Source organism: Rattus norvegicus, chromosome 5 (genome assembly GCF_021556685.1).
Source record: "Rattus norvegicus strain SHRSP/BbbUtx chromosome 5, alternate assembly SHRSP_T2T, whole genome shotgun sequence".
Taxonomy (NCBI): Eukaryota; Metazoa; Chordata; class Mammalia; order Rodentia; family Muridae; genus Rattus; species Rattus norvegicus.
In genome coordinates, this window is record NC_141538.1 from 21,780,005 (window position 1) to 21,807,639 (window position 27,635).

A 27,635-nucleotide genomic window follows, 5' to 3' on the forward strand; every position below is an offset into this window, starting at 1 on the left:
TGCTACATAGGCAGCTGGAGCCTTGGGTCTGTCCATCCATACTCTTTGGATGGTGGTGGTTTAGTGACTAAGAGCTCTGGTTGGTTGACATTGTTGTGCTTATGGGGTTGTGCAAACCACGTCAGATCCTTCCATTCTTTCTCTAACTCCTCCAATGGGGACCCATTTCTCAGTTCAATGACTGGCTGAGAGCATCCCCCTCTATATTTGTCAGGCTCTGGCAAAGCCTCTCAGGAGACAACTATATCAGGCTCCGGTCAGCATACACTTCTTGACATCAGCAATATTGTCTGAGTTTGGTGGCTACATATGTATAAGCTGGATCCCCATGTGGGGCAGTCTCTGGATAGCCTTTCCTTCAGTCTCTGCTCCAAACTTAGTCTCCATATTTCCTCCTATGATTATTTTTGTTCCCCCTTCTAAGAACTGAAGCATCCCCAGTTTGGTTGACCTACTTCTTGAGCTTCATGTGGTCTGTGGATTGTATCTTGGGTAATCTGAGCTTTTGGGCTAATGTCCACTTATCACTGAGTGCAAACCATGTTTGGTTTTTGGTTTGTTTTTTTTTTACCTCACTCAGGATAATATTTTCTAGTTCAATCCATTTGCCTATGGATTTCATGAACTCATTGTTTTTGATAGCTGAGTAATATTCCATTGTGTGGATGTACCACATTTTCTGTATCCATTCCTCTGTTGAAGGGCATCTGGGTTCTTTCCAGCTTCTGGCTTTTATAAATAAGACTGCTATGAACATAGTGGAGCATGTATTCTTTTTATATGTTGGAGTATCTTTTGGATATATGCCCAGGAGAGGTATAGCTGGGTTCTAAGGTAGTGCAATGTCCAATTTTCTGAGGAACCTCTGGACTGATTTCCAGAGTGGTTGTACCAGTTTGCAATCCCACCAACAATGGAGGAGTGTTCCTCTTTCTCCACATCCTCGCCAGCATCTGATATGACCTTTTTTGATCTTAGCCATTCTGATTGGTATAAGGTGGAATCTCAGGGTTGTTTTGACTTGCATTTCACTGATGACTAAAGATGCTGAACATTTCTTTAGGTACTTCTCAGCCATTCGATATTCCTCAGCTGAGAATTCTTTGTTTAGCTCTGTACTCCATTTTTAATTGGGTTATTTGTGTCTCTGGAGTCTAACTTCTTGAGTTCTTTGTATATTTTGGATATAAGGCCTCTATCTGTTGTAGGATTGGTAAAGATCTTTTCCCAATCCGTTGGTTGCTGTTTTGTCCTATTGACAGTGTCCTTTGCCTTACAGAAGCTTTGGAATTTTATGAGATCCCATTTCTTGATTCCTGATCTTAGAGCATAAGCCATTGGTGTTTTGTTCAGGAAATTTTCCCCAGTGTCCATGTGTTCGAGGCTCTTCCCCACCTTTTCTTCTATTTGAGTGTATCTGGTTTTATGTGGAAGACCTTGATCCACTTGGACTTGAGCTTTGTCCAGGGTGGTAAGACTGGACTGATTTGCATTCTTCTACATGCTGACCTCCAGTTGGTCTTACCTCTGCTCTCAGGTGTGTCAGTGCTCCTGGCTACTGGCTTTCAGCTCTAGGCTCAGGCAGAAACCAGAAGAGTCCTGCCGCTGACTGCTCCTATATTCCTGTATCCAGAGGGCACTAGGCAGGTTCCTCTTGGCCCAGGAATGTGAACAGGAGTGGTGGTCTCCTCTGAGCTCTCAGGATTGTCTGCACTTCTGAGAGTCTAGCTCTCTCCCTACAGGATTTGTCTTTTTGACCTTTTAATTTAGGCACATAGAGCCATGAATTTCTCCTATCAGACTACTTTCAATGTCTCTGGGAGGGTTTGTTATGTTACTGTTTCATTTTTATTGGTTCCAGGAATTTTATAATTTCCTTTTTAATTTCTTCTTTGGCCCATTAGTCCTTCAGTAATGAGGTATTTAATCTCCATGACTTTGCGTAGTTGCTAGAGATTTGTTTGCTGTCAAGTTTCAGTTTATTATATCTTGGTTAGATAGGATACAAAGAATTATTCCAATCTCTGTAAATTGGTAAAAGAGTTGTTTTCTGTCCCAGGATATAGTCTGTTTTTATAAAAGTTCTGTGTGTGTCAGGGTGTATCATTTGGTGTTTCATGTAGTATTTTGTAGCTATCTATTCAGTCTATTTGATATATGGTCTTAACATGTTCTGATGTTTTTCTATTTATTTTTTATTTCAGATGGGCCAGATGACCTCTCTATTGAACAAAGTGGTGTTACATGAAATATAAAAAATCATTCCACACTAGCCAGCAAGGCACCAGCAGACAGGTTACTCAGCCTTGTCTCACTCAGCCTAGCAGACTCTCTAACTCAGAGCTCTGAAATCTCTCCACCTGGTTCATTACGTTCTCATGGTGGGCTGTTGCCACACAAACCCACGCTTCCAAAATTCCATGGCTGGCTGGGGTGCCCACATGAAGGAAAACACCACACAATCTTAGTTTATAGTCAACAGGTAGCACATTCGCTGGGCGCAGAAATTAGCATCCTAATTTTGTCAGGTATTCTGAGTTACAAATCCTCAGGTAGCAGATCCCATTGGATCTGCCACCTGAAGGGGGAGAGGGGAGGGGGCCTCCCCCCTTTACATTGTGGTTTGGTTTCATGCTCTTTCCCTTCCAAAAGGAAGTTCCTTTCTCCTGCCTCCCTTCTTCCTCTTCCTGACTCAGAAGTCCTGCCTACTCGTCCAGTGATTGGTCCCTTGAAATCTTTATTCATTAGGGGAAGGTTTTGGCACATCTCCCCTTTTCTATTAAAAAAAAGCTTTCAGAGCCTTGAGTCAGAGTCTGCCAGGCTGAGAACAGGTCAGTCTGTCTGTTGGTGCCTTGCCAGCGGTAGCATGGATTATCATCTAATCATCTAATAATTTATGCAACAAAGTGAAATATTAAAAAACACCTATTATTAATGGATTAGTGTCAGTCTTTGTCTTTTACAATTTTACAAAATTCAGCACCCCAGAATTTATGTTTTCAATAGTAACATCTGATAACAGATTTTGTTTCTCGACTCATCCAGTCAGTCAGTGGTCTATGATTGAAAATTTGAGGCAATTGACATGTGTTAATTATGGTTACACTGCTGGTGATTTTTGGTGGTGTTTTCTGTGTTCTCGGTGATATCTTGTTTTAATGATTATGTCTTTGTATTCTTTCTACAGTCTCCCCGCTACGCTTATTCCTGTCTTCAGCTCAAAATAGTTCCCTGAATTCTCTTTATATTTGCTCTTTTTGAATCTATTTTCTTAGCCCATTTATATCATAAGAAGTTTTTCTTCTCCTTCAATTTAGGCAGATAGTTTTACTGGATATATTAATCTAGGCCGGCCATCAAAGTCTTTTAAGACCTGGAATGCATTTCTCCAGGTTCCTCTAGTTTTCTAAGACTCCATTGAGAAACCAGCCATTATCCTGACAGTTCTTCCCATATACATGACTTGCATTTTTTTCTCTTGCAGCTTCCAATATACTTTCTTTGGTATGTACTTCGAGCACTTTATCTATGTTATGTTGTGGACATTTTCTTTCCTACTTTTGTCTAATTGATATTCTGTGTGTATCTTGTATCTGTATAAATATATTTTCTGTGATCTTGCTGAAGATCTACGCTACCCCATTGTCTTGGTTTCTTCGCCCTACCTATGCCTGCAATTTAAAGGTTTGTTTTTTGTGTAGTTTTGTTTGTTTGCTTGCTTTCATGGTGTACCACATTTTCAGTATATTCCTTTCCTGTGTTTTGTAATTTTTATACGTGCTTATTTGGACTAGATCCTCTATTTTATCTTTAGCTTCTGATGTTTCATCTTCTGCTTTATTCATTCTCTTATAAGGTTTCACTTTGAGGGGGTTGGGGATTTAGCTCAGTGGTAGAGCGCTTGCCTAGGAAGCGCAAGGCCCTGGGTTCGGTCCCCAGCTCCGGAAAAAAAAAAAAAAAAAAAAAAAAGGTTTCACTTTGAGGACGTTTTGGGTTTCTAATGACTTTTTGGGTTTTGGTTTTGGTTTTGTATACCATCTTCATGTGAACTTGAGTACTCTTCAATATTTGTATAACCTTACTGGATTCCAGTGTCAAGTTCTTAGTAATTTTTATTAGCCTTGTCTGATTTTTCTTTGGCATCAGTCAGACATTTTTTTTTAATATTTTGTCCTTAATTTCACTGAGCTGTTTCTTTGTGCATTCTATAAACTCCTTGAATTTTTCGATGATGTTTATCATTGTTCTTTTAAATCCTGTGTCCTGGGTTCATCTAGGTATTCCTTAGTGGCAAACATTTCTACAGAACAGGGAGTTTAAGAAAAGATATTGGCTTGATGTTTCATAGTGTTGCTATTTTGTATGAAAGCTAATCATTAGACTTCTTTTCCTAGCTCTGGTGTAGACAGAGCGGGTTGGGGCATAAGAAAGAATGTGTGGGATGGTTAGGCCTAGAGTTTGGCTTAGATGGGATGAAATTGGGTAGACAAAGACTGGGTTCCTGTTCTTCCTGGCCCAAGTTAGAGCAAGTAATTAGATTTGATTGGGTGGGAAGGTTGAATATGGATGGAATTATCCTGTAGGTTCTGGGTAACAGGGGATGTTCTGACTAATGCCTAGAGGTTGGGGGTGCAGGAGGTGAGTAGACTAGGCCAGAGTACTGTTTATGGGACATTGGCTAAATGCAGTGAGTTGGGGAGAAGGCATGGAATGCCAGGCCAGAGATAGTGACCAGACTTGACCCTAGAGAAGGAAGGGGGAAGTCTGGCTGAATGGGCTGCTTGAAAACACAGAAGGAACCTATGGGTAAGATGGATACTGTCTGAAGCCTAAATGTTAGCTGGGCACTGTCAGGGGTAGACAGGTTAAACTGGTATACCGGATGAGAGACAGGCTAGATCTGGCATTTCAGAGATGAGATGGGTGAGTTGGTCAGGGAGAATCACCAAGCTAGATCCTATTTTGGAGAAGAATGTGGGAAGTTTAGAGTATATAAGCTGGTTGGAAGCAGAGCAGAATGGATCTGTGAGTGGCTGCAAGTAAGGCAGCCTGGTGATTGCTGGATCACATGCACTGCCAACCTCTGGGCATCTAAACCTAAAGATGGGCGGCAGTACATGCAGGGATGGCTGGACTAGGCTAGAGTACTACGTGTGGAACCTGGGTTAAACCTAGCAGGTTGGGTAGAAGATGTGGATCTGGAGATCAGGAAAATGCACCTGGCTAGACCTTGGAGGAGACCTGGGAAGCCTAGCTGTGTGAGATATTGGAAGGCATACAGAAGAGATCTGGATGGTTTGCTCTTTTTTTTCCTCCTCCTCTTTCTCCTCCTTTTCCTCCTCTTCCTCTTCCTCTTCCTCCTCTTCTTCCTCCTCTTCCTCCTCTTCCTCCTCCTCTTCCTCCTCTCCCTCCTCCTCCTCCTTCTTCCTCTTCTTCTTTACCTCTTGTTACCATGTTACTATCCTATTCTATTCTCTACCTCAAATTTGAGAGCAAAGGTGAAAAGATACTTTAAAGCACCCATCAGTTAAGGTGTAAGAGGACAGTTATTACTCTCTTTGGGAATCTAATGTTTCCTAGTATAACTTAATCCCTAAATTAGAGCAACACTTTGCCAAAAAGCACCATTATTTATTTTTTTCTATATCATGGAATGTCAAGATTTAAAATTAACAATATAAGTCTTCAATAGCATACATATGCTCCTTCTACTAAATCAAGCCCCTGATCAATGTGTCAGACTTTCTTTGTGTGTTCTATAACGCCAATGTTCATCTCTATTCACTGCCCCCAAGCATTTGTGTCCAGGGTACTGCATCAGTGAAGAACTTCAAACAAATAATCTGCATCTCCAGAGGTGGCTAGTTTGCATTCTGCATGATCCAAGTAATTGACAAGCAAAATTCTGAACCCAAATGAAGTCACCGGAGTAACACCATGAGCAGATATCTGACCTTTCCTTGCTGCTCCTTGCTCTGGGTAAGTCATGAGCAGTTTGGAAGTGAGGTGAGTTCTTGTGCTTAGATAGCTCGTCACTGAATCTGCAGCACTCTTGGGGCTTAAATCCAAAGTCTTCTTCTTCCCAATTTTTGATTTCAAGAGTTACTTATATCTCTTAAATACTGTCTTAGTTCAGGTTTTATTGCTGTGAAGAGACACCCTAAGGAAGGCAACTCTTAGGAAAGAAAGCTTATACTTTCAGAAGTTTAATCCATAATCTTCATGGTGGGGAACATGACAGCATGCAGACAGACATGGTGCCGGAGGAGCAGAGAGTTCTACGTCTTGATCTGAAGACAGGTTGGGGGAGATTATTCTCTACAGGCAGCCAGGAGGAGACATCATCTGCTTGGGCAGATCCTGAGCATAGGAAGAGACTTCAAAGCCAATGCCTTCCCCCACCATGACACACTTCCTCTAACAAGGCCATATGTACTCCAGCAAGGCCACACCTCCTAAAAGTGCCACTCCCCATGGGCCAAGCATTCAAACACATGAGTCTATGGGAGCCAAACCCATTTAAACCATCACACATACATAAGTCTATAACATTTCTTTCATCTGTAGAAGGGAAATATGAACATGCCACAGTGACCCCAATATAGGCATTTAATATAATCATACATGTTAAGCTGCTGCTATTATGCCTAGAACTCAAACGTTTTCAATAAATCATAGTGTTGCTGTAATTATTGCTAATTCGTCCTCACCATAATCATGATCCAGAGAGCTCCCACCAGTGTATCCACAGATGACACAGTCTGAAAGAGTGATGGAGAGATCCGAAAAGATGCTGTTTATCCAAATAACTGGAGAAAAATCGAAAAACCGCTCTTGTGCCAAAAGCAGAAATCACTGTCCCTCAGGCATAGAGAAGCAAAGAAAAAAATGCATCAGATATAGGAGAAGTTCACGTGGCAGGAGATGTAGCCTAACAAAGACTTAAAGCTAGGCATGGATGAGTTCCAGGGTCAGCAGCTTCTGTCTCCTCCTACTCCTATGTGTCTTTGCTTCTATTCTGTTGGCCCAAATTATAAAGCAGGGGGTCTTGGGAATGGCTTTCCACAAAGTACAAGCAGGGAGTAACCCAAATCTGCAGGAATAAGGGTCCAACAGCAAAAGTGTCTCTAAGGAGGACCAGGAACGAGAAATGAAGAAGGCAGATAGCTGGAACCAGGGAGTCCACATAAGCTCATGACTTATGTTGAGCACGTTTATCAAGTACAGCATCTTATCTACTATTTGTAGGGGGAGAATAGGCAAAGGCCAGCTAAGTCAGATAATATCAGCAAAGAGAGCACAAGATTTCTCAGATACAGCTGCTGCCTTAGGATTGATGATCACGGCCCTTCAGGGGAGGAAGCTAGGTTCGCAGGAATGAAAACCTGAATTCCTTTGGCTCCCAGGCTCCAGCTCCACACTGGAGCTTCCAAAGTCTGCTCCTGGACAAGAACACAGAAGTGACATTCCATTTGTCCTTTCATCGGGGCCTCTGAGAGAGTCTTAGATCAGTCTTGGCTTCCAACAGGAGTAGTAAAGTATTAATCTTCAGCGACAAATCTACTCAGACACAGTGGCATTCCCCTTTAAAGTGAACAGGGATACGGGAGCTAAGATTAGAAAACAAAGGTATGACTAAAAGAGGTCTTTGTGGGTGGTAGGATAGTAGTGGGCAATCTAAAATTTAAGGGGACATTTAGAATCATTTGTAGATTGTGCGGATAACTCACTTGTAGAACCGTCAGGCAGGAGAGAGGGTCTAGCTGATGCTAGGGGACTACTAATGCCCAATTTACACAGAATATTCAATGCTTGACCAGATCGGCAACATTGGCAGGGAATTGAAATGATTGTCTTTGATAGAAAATGCATTTGTGCTGACAGACATTGGATAAGTGCAAGATCTTTGAGCTGTTCATGAGATAGAGCCAGGAATTAGGAGACAGAGTTATGCAGCAGATGACGTGCCAGCATGATTAGAGCATTTGGGAGTAGAGCGTAGGGTGAAAGCAGAGCCCTTCCAGGCTATGGCTAGGACTGCAATGTGGTCATTAGAGCAGAAGTTGAAAGCATGGGGGCAAAGGACCAGACGTCCCATCAGTTACTCCAGCACTCCATACCTTAGGACATGCTGAGATGCAGATTCATGGCAAGCACAATGCAATGGCTATCAGGCAGACACCACACAGATTACAAATGTGAGGTCATCAACCTTTTCAGTGTTAGATCGTGCTGTTGCCTTTCAGTGTCATTATCTCTTTGCAAAGCTTGGTTTTCTGTAATTGGTGACAGCAAAATAACACCACAAGAAAGCAAATAAAAACCGGAAATGAGGGCTGAGTAATCAGATTTCAGTTTCAGAAAAGTAATGTGCCAGAATACACAAGAAACTCTTTTCCTGCAAGAGACAAGCTCCTTAAACGATCTTATTAAGCAGGTGAGAGCTCTGCAGGGAAGCAGACAGAACCCACTGCAAAGTGACATAAATTAGCACCCAGCTGAACAAAACTGTGCGAGAACATTGGGAAGCAGGAGAAAGTGCTTCTGAGGAAATAGACAAAAGCTAACAGAGTGTGAGGGGAAGGCTGAGGTCTGTGGGAATGATTAAGCAATGACTTACAGACACACACACACACACACACACACACACACACACACACACACACACGAGGTGTGGGGCAGGCTCGGGGACACCAAGACGACTGCTGATGTTAAATCTGCTGCTTTAATCAGGAAAACACAGAGGTTAAAAAGAAAAGAAAAAGAAAAAAGACTCAGACTAACAGAATGGATTAAAAGGAAATCTATTGTTTGTTACCTCAAATGAATGGAAGATGCTCCATTAGGATGAAGGATGGAAAGTTATGCCAAGAAACTGAAAATAAGGCACAGGTGTCACTGTTCTAATAATTTACAAAATAGGCTTCAAGCCAAAACTAGTAGAAAGAAAATGAAGGTCAGTTTATACTAAGGCACCTATTCTGGGCTGGAGATTGCCCAGTGGCTTAGGATCTGAACTGTTCTTCTAGAGACCCAAGTTTAACTCCCAGCATCCACATCAGTGCTTTGCAACTGCCTATAACTCTAGTTTCAAGGGAATCTCACACCTCTGGGCTCCTTGGCCACACACTACCAACACATAGATACATGCACATAATTAAAAATTAAATAAACTTTACAAAAGAACAACTCATCAACCAGTCATCATATTCTAAACATATATGCATCAAACACAGGTATACCCAATGTCATAAAACAAATACAACTATATATAAAGTCACAGAATAAGCACAGAACAATAATAGATGTACATGATTACAATACCCCATTCTCACCCACTGACAGATCACCGTGATGGGGGAGGAGGGCAGGGACAGAGTGAGGGAGAGGGAAGGGAGATGGCATTGTAGATCACAGGGACTTAACAGACATCTACTGAATATCCCCCCCAAATACATTAGAATTCTTTCCAACAGCCAATGGAGATTTTTCTAATATAGATTTTAAGAGAGGACACAAGGAAAGTCTTAACTTATATAGGAAAAGTATACCTCTTGTATTCTCTCTGACCACAATAGAATGAAATTACAAATAAGTACCCATAGAAAAGATAGAGCACATAAAAATGCATGAAGATTAGACACACGATTGAATAATGAATGGGCTGTTGAAGAAATCAGGAAAAGGCTCAGTAGTTAAGAGTATTTCAAAGGACAGGACATGGGCTTGAATTGTCTGAAACTCCAGCTCCAGGGAATCTGATGCCTTTTTCTGGCATCTGCAGGCACTGCGTGCATTTGGCATTGGCAACATGCAGGCAAGACACCCATACACCTGAATGAATCTTTAAAAGAAAAAATATCAAGATAAATTTAAATTCCTAGCATTAAATGAAATTGGAAACATACCAAGTTCTATGGAATATAAAGAGAGCAATCCTAATAGAGAAAAGAGCCTACTTTGCAAAATCAGAAGAAACTCAAATAAATGGCTTAATAATACCCCTTGAAGCCTTTGGCAAAACAAGAACGGGTAAACCCTAAAATCAGTAAATAGAAATAAATAATTCAGGTAAATGTAGAAAATAATGAAATGGGAATACAAAATAAATGAAACTGAGTTTATTCTTTGCTAAAATAGACAAGATTGACGAACCCTTAGCCAAATTAATCAAAAGAAAGTTTGCAAAAACAAAATTAATGTAATGAGAGATAAAAATGAAAGCATTATAACAGACATCAACAAAATTCAGAAAGTCATTAAGATAAATCTTAAAAACATATTCCACTAAGTTCTAAATTTAAATTCTAAAAGAAATAAATGAAATTTTACATGCATACCATGTACCAAAGTCGAACCAAGAGAGGATAAGCAATTTGAATAAATCTATAGAAAGCAGTGAGATGGAGTTTCTGTTTGTATTATAGAGTTTATGAAGCCAGCATTATCCTTATGCTAACCAAAATAAAGACACAATGAAAAAGAGAAGAAAGTAATAAAGGAAGGAAAGAAGGAAGGTGGGTATGAAGAAGGAAACGTATAGACCAATATTTCAGTTGAAAAAACAAAACAACAAAAATTCTCAACAAAACACCAGAAAACTAAATTTAATAATACATGGAAAAGGTCATTCACTGTGATCCATTTTGCTTTATTCCAGAAAGTCAAGGGTGTTTCAACATACATAGATCAACAAATGTAGACAATAGCCATTGGAGACATAAGTCACGTGATCTCAATAGACGCCAAAAAAGGGTTTTGACAAAGTACAACGTCCTTTCTTCATAAAAGGTTTGAAGAAAACAAGAATAAAAGAAAACAAGATCACCATAACAGAGGTCACATACAACAAACTTGTAGTCCACAGTGTACTGAAAGGGGGGGGCTCAAAATATTGCCAGTAAAGTCAGGAACAAGACAAGAGTGCCCACTTTCTCCAGTCTTCTTCAATAAAGTACCAGAAATCTTAGCTAAAGTAACATGGCAATGGATGTAAAAGAAAAAATACAAATAGAAAGGAAGAGATCCATGTGTTCTCCTTTGAAGAGGGTATTACTCTATTCATGGGGTACTCTAAAGAGCCCCAGAAAATTCTTAGAAATGATAAATGCTTCCAGAAAAGTAGCAGGATACAAAAATCAATATATAAAAGTCAGTAGCCTTCCTATTTTCCAACGAAGATGCTGAAAAAGAAATCTGGGCAAAATTCCTATTCACAATTGCCACAGAAACAAAGAAATGCATTGAAAAACACCCCTAGTCGAGCACATGAAAGACCTCAAAAATGAACATTTTAAATCAGTCGGGGAAGAAATAGACGACATTGGAAGATAGGAAAGTCTTCTCACCTTTGCTGGTTGTAAGAACTAATATTGCAAAAGTGGCTAACGTACCCAAAGAAACCTACAGGTTCAATAAAAACCACATAAAAGTCCCAATGCCATTCTCCACATTATTGCTTTTTAATCTTAGACTCTATTTGGAAAAAGACCTAGGTTGTGTTCTGTAAGAACTTGAACAACAATGCTGCAGCCACATACCTGATTTCAAGCCACTCACAGAGCCATAGGTAGAAAAGCATCGTGGTATTGACACAAAGACAAATGTGTCGATCAATTGAAAATGATGGAGGATTCACATACGAACTCGCACAGGTTCAGCCGCAGGAGTTTCGAGAAAGATGCCAAAAATACATAGTGGATAAAAGATAGCCTCTTTTAGTTTTAAAGGTGCTAGAAACGCTAGATCTATAAATATCGAATACAGAAATTATAGTCTTGCTTCTCGCCCCTCGTAAGCACGGACTCCAAATGGAGGACGACTATCCACTGCAGGACCCCAAAGCACAAGCAGTTAGAGGAAACACATGAAGGCGCAAGCAAGCCTAGATACAAGTTTTTAAAATAAAAACGTAGTCATTCAAGGATAGAACCCACAACCAAGTCATAAAATTGCTAACCTACTGTATACCAAAGGAAGCTAGTTGTTACTCCAGTGAAGCCCACAGAAATAAAAAAAGAAAAGAAAAATCACTGCCAGCTACACTTCCAGCAAAGCATTGGTATACAGAGTACACAAAGAATTGGGGGGGGGGGGAACTAAACAAGGAAAAGAGCCAATAAAAGGGAGAGACTTCTATGAAACTGAACAGAGACTTCTTAAAAGAAGAAATACGGAGGGCTGGCAGATAATTTTCAAGGTGTCCAACATCCCTAGAAGTCACAGAAAGGCAAACTAAAGCTTTGAGACTCCACCTCACCCTTTTCAGAATGACTACCACGACGAAAACAAAAGACAACAAATGCTGGCAGGGATGTGGGCAAAGAGACACTTGGTCACTGTTGGTAAGAGTGTCAGCAGGTGCAGGCACCATGGAAATCATGAGGTTCTCAAATAATTAAAAATAGAATTACTATATGACCCAGTTGTACCACTCCTGAATATTGAATATACACGGAAAGAGCTGTACATCCTACCTCAGAGATACCTGCACATGCATACTCTTATCAGCAAAACTGTTGTGCAATGAAATCATACTAACAGGGAAAACTCAAAGAATTTCTACTAAAATCAAGAAGAAGACAAGAGTCCACTTTCTTTATTCTTCAATACAGTCTCAAAGTTGGATGGCAAGAGATGTAAATGAATGAGTTACAAATAGGAAAGAAGGAAATCCACGTATCCTTATTTGGAAATAGAAACAGGAGTCAAGTTCATACCTGGTGCTCTAAGCCTTGGTTGAGGCTGTGGCTGAAGACGGTCCAGTAGAAAGCTCCTCCGTGCTAAATAGACATCCTGTGCCCACTGAACTACCTTCTGAGTATTTACGTTTGGTCCCATAGGTTAGTGCTTTCCGTTTTAGTCAATGAAAATCCCTTCCGTACTGGTTAGTGATTAATGTGGAGTCTTACTTGGTGAGAGTGAAGAAAATAAATGACTGTTGAAGGCTGGGCCCTAAATCAGGCATCAAAACCATCTTCCCCAAGGCTTGAGGAATGCCGTGAACGAACAGGATGGAAATGACGTGAGAAGCAGAAGAGAGCAAGGCGTGCTGTGCGGCAGCCTTCCAGGAGTGGCATGGCTTGCATGCATGAGATCATAGCAGCCATGACTGCCTGAACAGGACCTGTACAGGACTGCGACCATTGATATTTCCTATGGGTAAGGGACTGCCACAATGCCCTGCCCTCCCCTGAGGATTTATAGGCAGCTGATGACCGTATGCTGCACGCTCTTATAAATAACTCTGCTCCTTATAAATAACCACGAAAGTAGCAGGGGGACTCAGTGGGAGAAGGAAAAGGATCAACGAAGGGTGGGGGAGGGACAAAACAAAGAAACGGGAGTGAGAACAAAATGCACTAAAACAATATGCACAAGAAATCATTATCATGGATGATCGGTGCTTGTTAGTAAAAGTTTAACTGCTAACTAATTAGCATGTGCTTTTTATCATTTATACCTAACAGGTTTTCAAATGGCCCCTTAGTTTAGGTCTGAATAGTCTTACATGTGTAGGCATTAATGATTGGCATCATCATCAACTATTTCTATTGAGGTAGGGGTCCCTATGAATTTGCTAAGGGGCCTTAACCTGAGAAAGTTCAAGAATTGCAAAGCTGTTCTCAGCTCTATTGAAAAGGAAAAGGTGTTCCTTTGAACAACTGAAAAGTAAAAACGGATGCTCACATTAAAAGAAAATAAATCTGGGTCCACGACTTTCACCATATGCAAAAAAAAAAAAAAAAAAAAAGCCTGAAATCAATCAAAGCTTCGAAGGTCAGAGTAGAAACTATAAACCTCCTGGAAAACAGACAAGAAGAAAGTTTCACAGCATTGGATCTGTAGGCCATACTTTAGATGCTGTGCCTGAACAAGACACAGCACACAGACCTTACTTCCCCAAGGTGAGTAAAACGAAGGCCACTGCAAACACACACTGCTCTTACAAAGGACCTAGTTTCCAGTACCCACGCTGCAGCTTATTACTGTTCCTGAGAATCTGACTGCTCTGTCTGGCCTCTGTCAGCATCATATACATACAGCATTTGTACATAATGCAGGCACTCACCTAATGAAATAAAATAAATAAATCTTTTTTAATGATGTATAAAGTAACAGATTGAAAAGGACATCATACACATGCTGGTGATCCTTTAATCCAAACACTTGGAAGGCTGAAATGGGATTGTAAGTTTGAGACCCATCTAGGGCCAATCTAACACTACATACAGAGTTAGGATCGCCAAAGCTATTTAGCAAGTCCTTGCCTCAAAGACACATGAAACAAACAAACAAACAAACAAACAAACAAAAAAGATAGAAGGAAAGAGAGGAAGAGAAAAGAGAACAATAAAAAAGTAAGAAGGGAGGGAGGAAGAAAAAAAGAAAAAACAAGTTATTTGCTAACCAAATTGTCTTGTAAAGAGTTGACATTTAAACTATATAAAGAATGTTACCAAGTTACGCTGCTCCTGGAATATACCCAAAGAATTTTATATCTTGCTACACTGGTACTGTTCATCCATGTTCATTGCTTCATCTTCACAATAGTTGGAAATTAGAAACAGCTTATATGCCCATCAACTGATGAATGAACAATGAAAATGTGGGGCATTTGCATAATGAAATATCATTCAGCTGTTAAGAACAGAAGAAGTTAAAATTTTCACAGGTAAATAATAGGAGCTGTAAATAACCATACTAAGTGAAATAGCCCAGACACAGAAAGATAATAAAATATATAATATATTACATTAATATATAATGGATACTTCTCCAAAAATTATGTATGAATAGCCAGAAAGTATGCAAAGAGATACTCATTGCAGTAGGATCCAGGTGTTTATAGTGGACTCAAGGTACCACCAAGGAAGTCTGGGAAACACATAAGGAATCTTGGGACACTTTTTTTCCCACATAAATAACATTGTTGATATTCAAAAGCAGGAAAAGCTGCCAAGACTGAACCCCCAGTGAATGTGATTGTTGGGGGGGCGGCAATGGGGGGAGGATGGGGAGGGGAACACACATAGAGAAGGGGAAGGGGAGGGGTTAGGGGGATGTTGGCCCGGAAACTGGGAAAGGGAATAACAATCGAAATGTAAATAAGAAATACCCAAGTTAATAAAGATGGAGAAAAAAAGAAAGAAAAAAAGCAGGAAAAGGAGATGGGAAGAGGATACATAGTTAAACAATGTGACCTGGGTAGATAAAGGAAAATAACACTGGGTATTGGGAAAATATAATTCAAACCACAGGATTCTGCTCCATATATATTAGGGAGGCAATTTCCCAGAAACATAATACATGTGAAAGAGTAAGAAAAATATGTGCCAGATTTATTGCCATTGAAAATAAAATGATGTAGCCACTGTGAAGGACACAGTGGTTCTTTAAACACTAAGAGTTACCATATAACCCAGTGACTCCTCTTCTAGCCAGATACCCAGAATATTAGAAAGCAAAGACTCGGTTTTGTACACCAGTTCATAACAGCATTAGTCATAGTAGCTAACAGATGACAATAACCCATGCATTCATCTACAGATGAGTAGATAAACAAAATATATGATATAGATATATAGCTTATTGCTTATCTCTAAAGAGCTTTGAAATTCTGGCATGTTACGGTAGGAATGAACCTTACAATACTATGCTAAGTGAAACAAATCACATAAATGTATAGATTTTGCATAATTTTAAGAAGGTACACAGAGTTAGAACCTTATAGAAAGAAAATAGAAGGATATAGAGAGTTGGAGAGTGTGGGCTGGACAGACTACACATATGTTGGTTCATAGGCACAGAATTCCAATTGGGGATTATGGGACTGTTCTGGAACTAGAGTTGGTAGTGACAACAGTGTAAGCACTTACCCATCTGACTATGCTTGGTGGGTCAGAATAGTATACTGTTTGCCGCACAGTAATATTTTCCTGGAAAAACTATAAAGTAGTCCATCACAGTAAAAACTGATTCAAGCAACAGTCATCAGTAAAGATGATCAGTGGATAAAAGTCCACGGAGAAGAAACACTCAATGCCAAGGGCAGCTGGGACACTGATACCATTCACTTGCACTGAGGACATCAGACGGGGAGGGGCTTCAGTCCTGCCTGGAGACCAGGAAACACTAACAAGGAAGGAGACAAAGAGTAGGATCCAGGTTTCACTTTTCATCCAGGTGTTTATAGTGGACTCAAGGTACCACCAAGGAAGTCTGGGAAACACATAAGGAATCTTGGGACACTTTTTTCCCCATATAAATAACATTGTTGATATTCGAAAGCAGGAAAAGGAGATGGGAGGAGGATACATAGTTAAATAATGTGACCTGAGTAGATAAAGGAGAATAACATTTTCCAGACTTTTCAGGTGACAGTATCGTTACTTTATAACACTTCTTTGGCATCACAGTTCCCTGTCTAGGTTGTCACTCTGCTTTACAGACAGAACCTTGATAAGCTTCAGGCCACCACATCCTACCTGTAAACCAGCTACTCCTTTTCAGACCTGAACATGTGCAATCAGTTGTGCGGTGCCCTGTTCCTTACAGTGGTTAGTCACACGAGTTCTGCAAAATCAGCTCAACTGTGCCCTCGAATACCTAACAGACACCTCTTTATCACACTTCAGGAAGGCAGAACTGATCAATATACCTCAACAATTCCTAGATTCGATTCACAGAAAGCTCGATGCACTGTGCTGTAGAAAGAACTCTGAATCACCATGACCCTGAACACTGAGCTTCGGTTGCTTTGATTTATCACCAAAGAAAAGCATTTTTAACTGATTCTAAATTCCTCACTAGTAGGGCTTGTTGCTGGAGATTTACATACATTGGCATACTTTATCAATCAGTTAACTTGCTTCTTACATGAGTTCCATCAAAAAATTTAGCACCATAAAATGTTTTAATTCTTCCTATGCTTTGTTTATTCATTCACGTATTAACTGTGTACAATTTGGTGAGTATCTTAGAAGGAACCAAGGATACAGTGGTCTGTAGCATAATTGATATTGATACTGCTAATCAATATTGATAAGATATAGCAGTATTTATCTAGTGTGTGTTGTATTAAGCATGTAAGTTGCTGAAGAAACAAGGGGTGGGCTCAATTGTGTCAGCTCTAGGAAGCAGGCTGTAAGCCAATGACTGCTCTGTAGTGCTTCTGGGACTGCAAGTATCTCTGTGAAGTAGATAGAGGCCTGTCCTTGCAAGAAAGTAGAGATGACCACCACAGACATGACATTGCAGCTGTCCTAGACGAGTCTAAGAAGAAAATTAGGTACAAAGAACAGAGATGCTGAGAAAAAAAAAAACCAAAGAGTATTGTTTATGTGAGAAAAATATAGTGAAACCCATAGTTTTGTGCAATTACCATATCCCAATAAAAGTAGGTTAACGTGGCTAAAACCTGGTGGGGGGGGGGGGTAAAGGAGAGAACAGTGACGAGGCACAGGGTGGCTGGTGCCTTCTCGGTATCCCTCGGGACCTTTGTCCTCATCCAGTCACACCTATTGATACTAAATGAGACGTTCTTGTATGTTTACACTCCCTTGCGTATTTGTATAATCGATTTAATATTTCAGTCTTTTAATTGCACATTGAAAATTATTAAAATGATTTCCCTATTTTGGGAGAAGGCAGGACTTGAGAAAAGTCTTGCTGAGTATCTCAAGCTGGTCTGCAGCTTGCTATACAGCCCAAGCTCTCTCAAGCTGGCAATCCTCTTGCCTCTGCCTTCTGAACTGGTTTTGCGTGCTTGCGTCATTAGACCCAGTTGATCGACTGTCAGCATACAGGTGCTCCTCCCCATGAGGTTATAGCCTATATGCCTATGGTACGTTCAAACAACCATAAGTTTAAATTTGCATTTACATTTAACCCAGACTCACCATTTGCAACACAATACGTTGGAACCTGAACTGGTTCATTTTCCAAGAAAAGGTGCCTGCTGTGGCTCACTACTGCCACCTAGTGTCAGGAGAGAGGATTGGGCCTGGGAAATGATCAAAATTAAAAATGTGTAGTTTCCATTGAGTGCATATTGTTTTCATACTGTCATAGAGTCGAGATGACCTATGCAGTCAACTAAGTAGCAAAGTGACTCGGGTTACTGGATTTCTTATTAAATTTCCTGATCCCTCTTCTTAACCGAACCCTTCTGTGTAAAAACGTTTACTCCCTTTGCAGTTTGATTAAGAAGGGAAAGGAAACGTCTGAGCTATTTTTGTGCGACAGGCACAATCCACTTTGCACACCACACTGTGCCACTGGTCCCACGTTGTCACCTTTGCTACTAAGACTCATGTTTCCCCTCTCCAGGGTAGTTTCCTCAAAGCCACTTGCTTCCTACAGTCATCTATTGTGTCAGAACTTAAAAACGTTATGAAGATACGGGATAGTGACCCAGATGCTTAGATGAACTCAGAAAGAGTTTGCATATAGAGACCATTCTCGGCATGTTCACCGGGATCTGCATCTTCTTCTATTTTCCTCAATTCTGTGCCCATCTTGACTTCGCAGAGGCAGCCATTCTGTAGCATTTACTGTTTTATTTCCTGAGACTTAGCGTTCGGTGCTACTAATTCTTTTCCTTTATTCATCAGAGAGTTTGCCACACTAACCCGATGGGGAGGAAGATGCATGCGAACCATGACGGCCTTCTTCTCGGCAGTATTTGTGAGTCAGCATCCATGGAGAAACACAAGCAAGAAAGCAAACCAAGCTAACACAGCACCCGCAGTAGCCTAGGATACGGCTCAGTGGCAGAGCCTCTGAATAGCATCGCTGGGAACAGGGTTCTGTCTTCAGTCCACAAAGAAACAAAGCAAGAGGAACAGAAAGGGGGAAAGAAAAGAAAGAGGCTTGCACAATGAACGGACAATCATTTTACCAAAATTTGAAGCCTCAATATGTGTCTCAGGGCTAGTTTTGGCATCATGATAGCAGTGGCTTCAAAGCCTCATGAGTTTATCCTCATTTCACTTCCAAGAAGCCTATGTCTGGGGACTGGAGAGATGGCTCAGTGGTTAAGAGCATGGACTCGCTCTTCCAGAGGTCCCGAGTTCAGTTCCCGGGAACCATATGGGGGCTCACAACCATCTGTAATGAGATCTGATGCCCTTTTCTGTTGTGTCTGAGACAGCTACAGTGTACTTATATAGAATAAATAAATATATTTTTAAAAAGAAGTCTATGTCTGGACCTTAGAATTATGAATCTTTACTGACCCTAGAATGGGACTACGTTCACACTAGCACTTAAGTTTTAGCCATTTATTGTAGTCTTTAGGAAAAGAGACAGACAGATGGCTATCTTTGTCTTGCTCTGGGGAAGAACAAGCACCAGATCTTACTCAAATACAGGATGTCTCCTTGAACTCTGTGGGATGAAACTAGAAAGGATGGGTGTCTGGTCTAGTTCTTAACCCAGGATTCAGAGATTTACCAAAAGCCAAGGTCAGTTTCCAAGATGTGACATGGAGATTGGGCGCAAATGAGAAAGGACTGCTGTCAGCAATGCCAGAGGAAACTTTTTAACAGACAGATGAGCCCTGGAAAGGAGGTGCTGTCTTGGAGGGAGGGACGCTCATCAGGGGGCCTCACCACGATGGACCCTATGCAAGAACCAAGATCAGACCAGGCATGGGATACACACCTCAAGTCCCAGCTACTTTGAAAATTAAAGTAGAATTCTCTTAAATTCATGAATTAAAGGCCAACCTAAGCCACACAGCATGAAACCTAGACTTGCATACACACAGCCTTGATTTGTTCAGAAACTCCTTCCCGGAGACAGTCGTTTTTATATAGATGTAAAATTAAATAGGAGTTCTTAGGGCAGGGATATTTTGGGTTTTGTGAAAATTATTTTCCAACGGAAATCCAACTTAACAGAACTCTAAAATGCAAAAGCAAAACGTGCTTTAAAACAGATTGGTGTAATTGTACCCAAAGAAAAAACATTATCCCTGTGCTTCACCCTGTGTAAGTGTACGAGGTATACACGTGGACTGCCTTGTGTGCAAAGACACCTTTGCCTCTCTCCTCACATACTCACAAACAGAATCAAACATACATTCTTACACACAAGGCAGCTGTCTTCTAGAGAGGGTTCATTTCCCAAACTAGGACCTGGCCCCTACTAGCGTCTTGAAACTCAAGTATATATATATATATATATATATATATATATATATATATATGCATATATATATATTCAACACACCATCTGATTTAAACATCTCTAATAGAAGGATAATCTTTTATAAAATATATACTCTTACACTCTTCAGTTTATTAAACAAGTCACTTAGTAACTCGCTTAGCAGTCATCTGTATCAAGAGTTTTACGAAAGAAGCTTGCAGATAAACTCTAAATCCAAATGAGTGAGTCAGACCTGAACAACTGAGTGTGGCAGTCCTATCAGATACAAACTTCACTGATAGTCACGGAGGATAACAATGCCACAACGAAAGCAAAGGATCCAGAAGTTATAGACATAAGACTGTGAGGACATGCTTTAGAATTGTGAACTCCAGTTCCAATGCGGAAACAACCTGTCCATCCCACGGCCTGACCACCACAGGTATTTTTGTTCGTGGATCCAGATGTACTGGGCACAAGGGGACAGACTCTTTTGCAGGTGTTAAAAGTTCACACAAGAAATATGTCTGCCCACATGTGTCCATTATGCCGTTGCAATAAATATGTATATCGCTATGCCTTCTTGGTGGGGTATTGTTGGAATTTTCACCTGATTTCCAGGATGACTCTGGAATCAAACAGGCGGCAGAAATATGCAAAAGTTCTGATAGATCAAGGCGTGAAGAATGGCATTCCTCCTAACAGTTATTCAGGGAGGATTCTCTCATAGAGACATCGTTTAGTTATACATTTTTCTCAACACACAGGGAAAAATGCTGATGTCACTGTACTCACTAGCAGACCTCCACTTTGGGCTTTGTTTCTCAGGGTCCTATCAATATCTCTGACATTGATAGATGTATTTCTATTCTTCTGCGCCTCGGAGAATGTGATATTTTAGTTCTGCTAAAATGTGTTTCTTTTGCTGTTGAGAAAGTAAAAGCACTGGCAAGACAGTCTATGTAATCTTCCAAACCTGTGAAGGCGTGATGCCCAGCTCTTGTCAGCGGGACATGACGGATGTTGGCAGTTTGTTGATAAACTCCCACCTATGACTGATTAACCTCACTAAGAGGCCTGTTGTCCTAGCGTCACTGTGGTAGAGGATAAACCTTTTCCCATGCCTGATCTTACACTGTCTAATGCTCACACCAATGAGACGCACTAAATGATGTCTCCATCCTGGGAAACCTGCGATCCCTTTAAGTTTCCATACATACATTTGTAATTATACAATCCAGAACAGAGCAGTGTCGAAGTAGGTGAAGTGCGGCAGCTGCCTTCTTTTCCTCAAATTAATTCATAAAAAGCAAAATACCACAAGCAGAGTCTTATCAAGTCATTTGAAAATTACTAGTACGCTCAATGAAGCTTTGTTCAGGTCTAAACAAGCTGTTAGGATGTAAGAAACATGTTAGTGCTGTGAGTTAAGACTCCAAAATCATGTAGTCATGATTCGGTGTTTGTAATTTTAAATTTGTATTCATATATATATGACTATAATATGTAAGAATTTGATGGTATTACATTACCCCTAATACTACAGACAATGCTCTGTGATGTGTCAAAGAAGAGTACTGTCACACTCAGTCAGTGCACTTTTTGATCAGGGGACCTTTTCCCTTCTGTTTATTTATTTATCCTCTCAAGAAACAACCAAAAAAGGTTCTTTCTTGATTTTTCAACAGAAGACCAATATTACCTCTCTGCTATATAATAACCTGTCGATATGTATTATAAATTGACAGTCTATAATTTGACATTCTGAATGAAATGATTCCTAGTAATACTATTCTGCTGTACCAGAGCCTAGCATGATCGTCATCTCAGAGGCTTCATCCAACAACTGATAGGAACAGATGCAGAGAGACCCACAGCCAAAGGGTAAGCAGAGCTCGGCCAATCTGGAAGAAAAGGGGAGGAAGGATTGTATGGACTAACAGAGTCGTTTCAACACAAGAACACAGTCACCAGAATTAACTAAGCAGGACTCACTGGGGCTCACAGAGACTGAATCAACCATCAGGGAGCCTGTGTGGGTCTGAGCTATGTCGGCTGCATGTATGTTATGATTGTGGAGCTTGGTGTTCTTGTGGGACTCCAAACAGTAAGATAAGGGATTGTCTCTAAATCTTTTGCCTGCTCTAGGGACCCTTTTCCTCCTACCAGGCTGACTCATCCAGCCTTGATTAGAACTCTTGCGAATACAGCGTAGTTACCACATAGTTGAATATGTCATAAAAACTATTGTTATTTCATAATCGTTGCTCTTCCTGCTGTTTTCCAATTGACCACAGCCATAATGGGAAGCATCTTTATAAAGAGGTGCTAACTGTCATGTAAATCACTTGGTGTGGACTAGATGGAATGTTAATAATGAAACCATATACTTATTTTTGGTGTGGACTAGATGGAATGTTAATAATGAAACCATATACTTATTTTTGGTGTGGACTAGATGGAATGTTAATAATGAAACCATATACTTATTTTTGGATTTAGAACAATTTCAACTAATCGATTACAATGTTGCTTTATTTCAAAGAATATTAACCTCAGTTACACAGTTTACTATTCCTGTAAAGTTTTGTTTTAAGGCAAGAAATATCCCATTGAATTATTATGCAATACTGTGGGAAAATGTAGCATTTTGCACATAAACAAGTGAAGTTTAATTATGGATTCCCTAGGGGGATAACTACTGAACTCACAACATCACCAACAATGGCTAAGAAGAGATCACGTTGCTGAGGAAAAACCCCAGTCTTCCCATGGAATTACTGAGTTAATTAAAACAACAATGTTGTATTTTAGTTAGCGTAGAAATGTTTATGTTGCTAGACAAGAGGAGAAAAGTCATCTAAAAGCAGTAGCTCCAAGATGTAGGTTAAATGTGAGATACACCTAAAATCACTGGTCCTATAATCAATACTTCTCTAACAAGACACCATACCACGTGGCTCTCCATCACTCATGGCCTATAGCCGTGTTCAGTAAGCAGCAGGGTCAGGTTCTTCTAATGAAACCCATTCACGACTGTCTCCCCGCACTTCAGTGAGTGCCTTGGCTACCAGAAGCCAGACTTACCTTGGAAATTAGTCTCTTTACCAAGACCTCAGAAATTTCTGTAGAAGGCTGGTCATGCTGTAAGTTTCAATGGAGATTGTCAATGGTCAACACTTGGGGACATCTGGAATTAAATCAGAAGCCAAGCCTATACTTTATACACCCCACCAGACCACCGTCTTCATAAGGTAGTCACTGAACTGGCGCCTGTGCTGTGAGGAGACATGCGGTACCTCCCAGCATGTCACATGGTAAGGGGACATGACCAAGTCTACAGTCACAGCTGCTAATAGAAGCACCTGCACCACTGTGCTCCATGCTGGCTTCCAGTCTGACACTTGACACTGGCTGTCTGTCTACTGAATCCGAGATCATCAACCATACCCTTTCCTAGACCACTAGCATGACAGAAACCATATACAGCAGCAGCAGTGGTGGGAATGTCCTACATAGAACTTGTAGAGATCAACAATTTGCTAACAAGCTATCTAACCTCTTCAGACTTTGTGGTTCCCTCCGTGTTTATGCAACACTAAGGTGAAGACCGAGAGGCATACAACTGACAGCTCTAAGCACTGCACCAACTCTACAGCAGATGCTGGAAAGAGGGGGGCACAGGGCAGTTTTCTTTGGGCCTTCCAGCAAAGCCAGCCAATGGGTTAAGTCTACCACTGAGATCTGCTGGCTTAAGCAAGACAGGAAGATAGGAGGCTTGGCTTCAAATCGGGTGTGAGACAATGTAACAAAGCAAAACTCGAATGCAGGATGAACTCTAATGCCACCAACCTGTTTACTAACTTGGACTAAGCTCAACAAAAGATAAGCAGTGAGTCTACAGACTTAAAGAAGTCTATCAAAACAACACTGTTAAACTATGTTAATGACTACAATTATATTAACAAAATAAAAAATTCCAGCATACGGAAGTGTGTCAGAGATCAACTTAGAAAGAAAAAATGAAATAAAGAACATAAAACTTAACTGGGGTTAAGGTAAAACGTGTAAGGTAAACTGTGTGTTCATGTGGGGAAAGGGAGAGAGTACACAATAATGGGTAGATTTTACAGATCACCAGCTATAGCTTATAAGCCAGCCCTACACTTTGCTCTTTAATACATCATGCAACTTAAAGGCTAAAAGCCTTTACACAGAAAACTTTAACAACACTCTCAGCAAAGGCAAGACGGGAATTTTATTAGCCTTGCTATTCCCGGTGGTTGGGAGGGAAAGTACTTCTATGTGAAATCACACAATGGGGGTAGATAAGCCATAAACTAGAACTTTGAAACGCAAACGCTCATGCACATGATGACCACAGCACGAAGCCAGGACACTAACATTGATAAATTACATGTTAGATCTTGGATCAGCACAGCTATCTAAGTCAGGGTATATGGATTGAAAGAAAAGGGGAAAAGAAAAAAAGAAAAGGAGAACTTTTGGTCAACTCATTGAACTCAGAGCCCAGGTATACAATGTCATCGATGGTTGATTGAAGGTAACTGCTTTATCTCTGCTCTGCCTCATCAGACACGGGCCCCACACCAGTCCTGAGGTGGACCCGGCAGCTCTAGAACTCACACCCATGTGTAATAAATAACCAAGGAAAGGGGCATTTCCAGGACTTCACACACAAGGAAAGCCAAGAACAAAGCTTTCCTGGAAGGCCCAGCCTACATCCTCTTCCATCACCAGGGCTAAAATTATTCTTACAGAAATGGGGACTGAAGTGGCCTTCAGACCACTCAAACTGGAATGGCTGGTGGGACCCACCCTAGAGATGCCTCGATTCCTGGAGACGGAGTGGACATCTGAATAAAAATAGAATTTAGACTTAATAGATGATCCGATAATTCCATTAGCATCCCATTGATGAAATGTTTTTAAAGGTATAAAAAAAAAGAAGGTAGAGAGACTGGAGGTGTCAAAAGAAGAGTCATGTCCCCAAACTTTGTGGAATGGTAAAGACAGAGCCACCGGGAAAGCTGATTCTTAGAGGAGCCTGAGAATTGCACCAACGAAAGGGAACAGATTTCAAAGGCCAGTTTGAAGGATGTGCCAAAAGAGGAAGATTTGCCATGGTCCTGGAATAAGAGCACTTTACGGAAAATTATTTATGTATGTATTATGAGTGAGTGAGTATGTACGTGTTGTGTGTGAGTGTGTTGTGTGATTGTGTGAGTGTGTGTGTGTGTGTGTGTGTAGCTATGTTATGTGTGATTGTGTGAGTGTGTGTGACTGTATGTGGGTAAGGGTGGTATATGTGATTGTATGTATATGAATGCTGTGCATGTGAAGTGCATGTGTGAGTGTGTACATGATGGTCAGAGTTCAACGTTCAGAAGTCGGCTGTCTCCTTCCACTTTGCTGAAACAGGTCTATCTTGCTGTTCCTACCGCCTCAGCACTTACAGCCCATAACCTTCCAGGTGACTCTGCCTCCTACCTCACCCTAGGAATGCTGGGATTACAGACTATCCACCACCTCAGTGACTGCAATTAAAATCAGATCATCAAGGTTATAGGGAAGTACCTTTGTGTACTGAGCCATGTCCCTTTGGGAGGCTCAGGATGGGGAGTCCAACACAGAAGAGAAGTTAGACATTGTTTCTGAAAATTGGGGGCTCTCCACAATTTCATGTTTCAAACAGGCACCCTCCTCCCATTCACTGATTTTGATCATGTAGTTTGCCTTCCCTGCAAAGGAATCTATTTTTCTCTTTATAACGAGTAAGTTTAAGACTACACACACATCTGTTCTTCATCAGACTCTTACCCATTAGTTTCTGTTTCCTTTGGCACACAAGACACAGAATAAAGGTTGGATGTTCCCCACAATGGTTGACCTCCATTATCAGTTGGACTAGATTAGAATCACCTAGGAAAGGAAGCTTGGTACGTCTGAGAAGGCATTCCCAAGTTTTTAAGTAAGGTAGGTAGACTCATTCAACTGGGTTGGGCACCATTTCCCAACATTCCGTGCACAGGGGTCCAGGACTGAATAAAAAGAAGAAAGCAAGTGACACTCCAGCATCATATCCGCTCCATACTCAGCAGCACAACGGGACCAGCTGCCTCACATTTTTCTGCTACAGCTAGAAGTGTCCCACTCACAAGACCAGCTGAGAAACACAACCTGGATTCAATGGGGAAATCTCAAATTGGGTGAAAAGGGATGGGAGGAGTTGGGAGAGGAAGGGGAATATGTTCAAGATGGTGTGAAATTCTTAAAGAATTAATTACAATATTATTCATAAATACCATCAGAGGTTCCCTGTTCCAAACTGGCTGCATGTGGTGAAAGAATAAAAAATGCAGCTAACCGGAAACCGGGAAAGGGAATAACACTCGAAATGTATATAAGAAATACTCAAGTTAATTAAAAAAAATGCAGCTAAGAAGCCAGAAGTTTAAAAAAGCCCTAAATACCTCAAATTCCAGACCCCGCCCTCTACCTGTAAGTAAAAGGTCACATTTCTTGAGCCTGCTCTCCCAGGAACTAGATAAAAGGACTTAAAGGCCCTTAGAGAACAATCTTGAGAAACAGGAAGCTTCTCCTCCTGATATTTCACTGGTATTCTCCACACTTTCCAATGGCACCATCCCTGCCCCCTTGGGTTGTGGTTTCTCCCTTTAAATACCCTTTCTCCCAGCCTCTCGGGGTCAAACTCCACTGCCCCTGCGTGGGATAGGAGTCTCGACCCCAGTGCACTGGTTCCTGTCAATAAACCTCATGTTTATTACAGCAAGGACGGTCTCACGTGAGTTCTTCGGGGGTCGCATCATCCTGAGACTTGAGTGAGGGTCTCCCCGCTCCGGGGGTCTTTCAGTGGAAGTGTCTTCCTGTGTCAGCCTTGAATACTCACAGAGGCCACAGAAAGTGAAGTCCAAAAGGGCCAAGGTCCATCTTGAGCTGACAAAACGTGTCAATGCTCTCCACATGGTACTGGATTTTGCAGGCAGGAAAGCCATTGAGGCCAGACACTGTACGGTCAGATCAGAATCCCCCTACAAGGAGGCATTAAAAAGCCATTGAATGAAACGGGAAGGTTAGGGGGTGGGAGGGAACTATGAGATACTCATCTAGGAAAGCCACGGGCATGGACTGGATGGAACTGGCTCAAGAGGGGCTTTATGTGCAACAGGTGACAGATGGACAGTCAGGGCCACCCAAAAGTTGGTGCCCCAATGATGCACCAAGAACTCCATATATGGGAGCTGGAGCCACAAGATGATTTGGTTTTTGTTTGGTTGGCTGGTTGGTTGTTCTTTTGCTTTGTTTTGTTTTGTTTTTCCTGTCTTGCTTTGGCCATGTCTTTTCTTGGCTATCATCTGTGCCAATGTGACTAGAGTAAAGTTCCTCAAAGTATGTCTGTGAGAGAACTTTTGAAGATTTAACGGAGATGGGAAATTCCA

General features: G+C 41.0%; 2 long non-coding RNA genes across 2 annotated transcripts in view; both read right to left on the reverse strand.

Annotated features, from left to right (window-relative positions):
- LOC120103059 (uncharacterized) overlaps positions 1–27,227 on the reverse strand; it is an 86,127-nt gene extending 58,900 nt beyond the window's left edge. Inside the window, exon 1 of the long non-coding RNA XR_015620627.1 lies at positions 27,086–27,227. This is a non-coding gene — a long non-coding RNA (uncharacterized LOC120103059). The remainder of the gene's footprint in view (positions 1–27,085) is intronic.
- Positions 6,191–10,258, reverse strand: LOC148005650 (uncharacterized). Its single transcript, XR_015620628.1, has 2 exons — positions 6,711–10,258; positions 6,191–6,360 (listed from the first exon to the last, which is right to left on the reverse strand). It is a non-coding gene; the product is annotated as an uncharacterized LOC148005650 (long non-coding RNA).
- Positions 27,228–27,635: the final 408 nt, after the last annotated feature.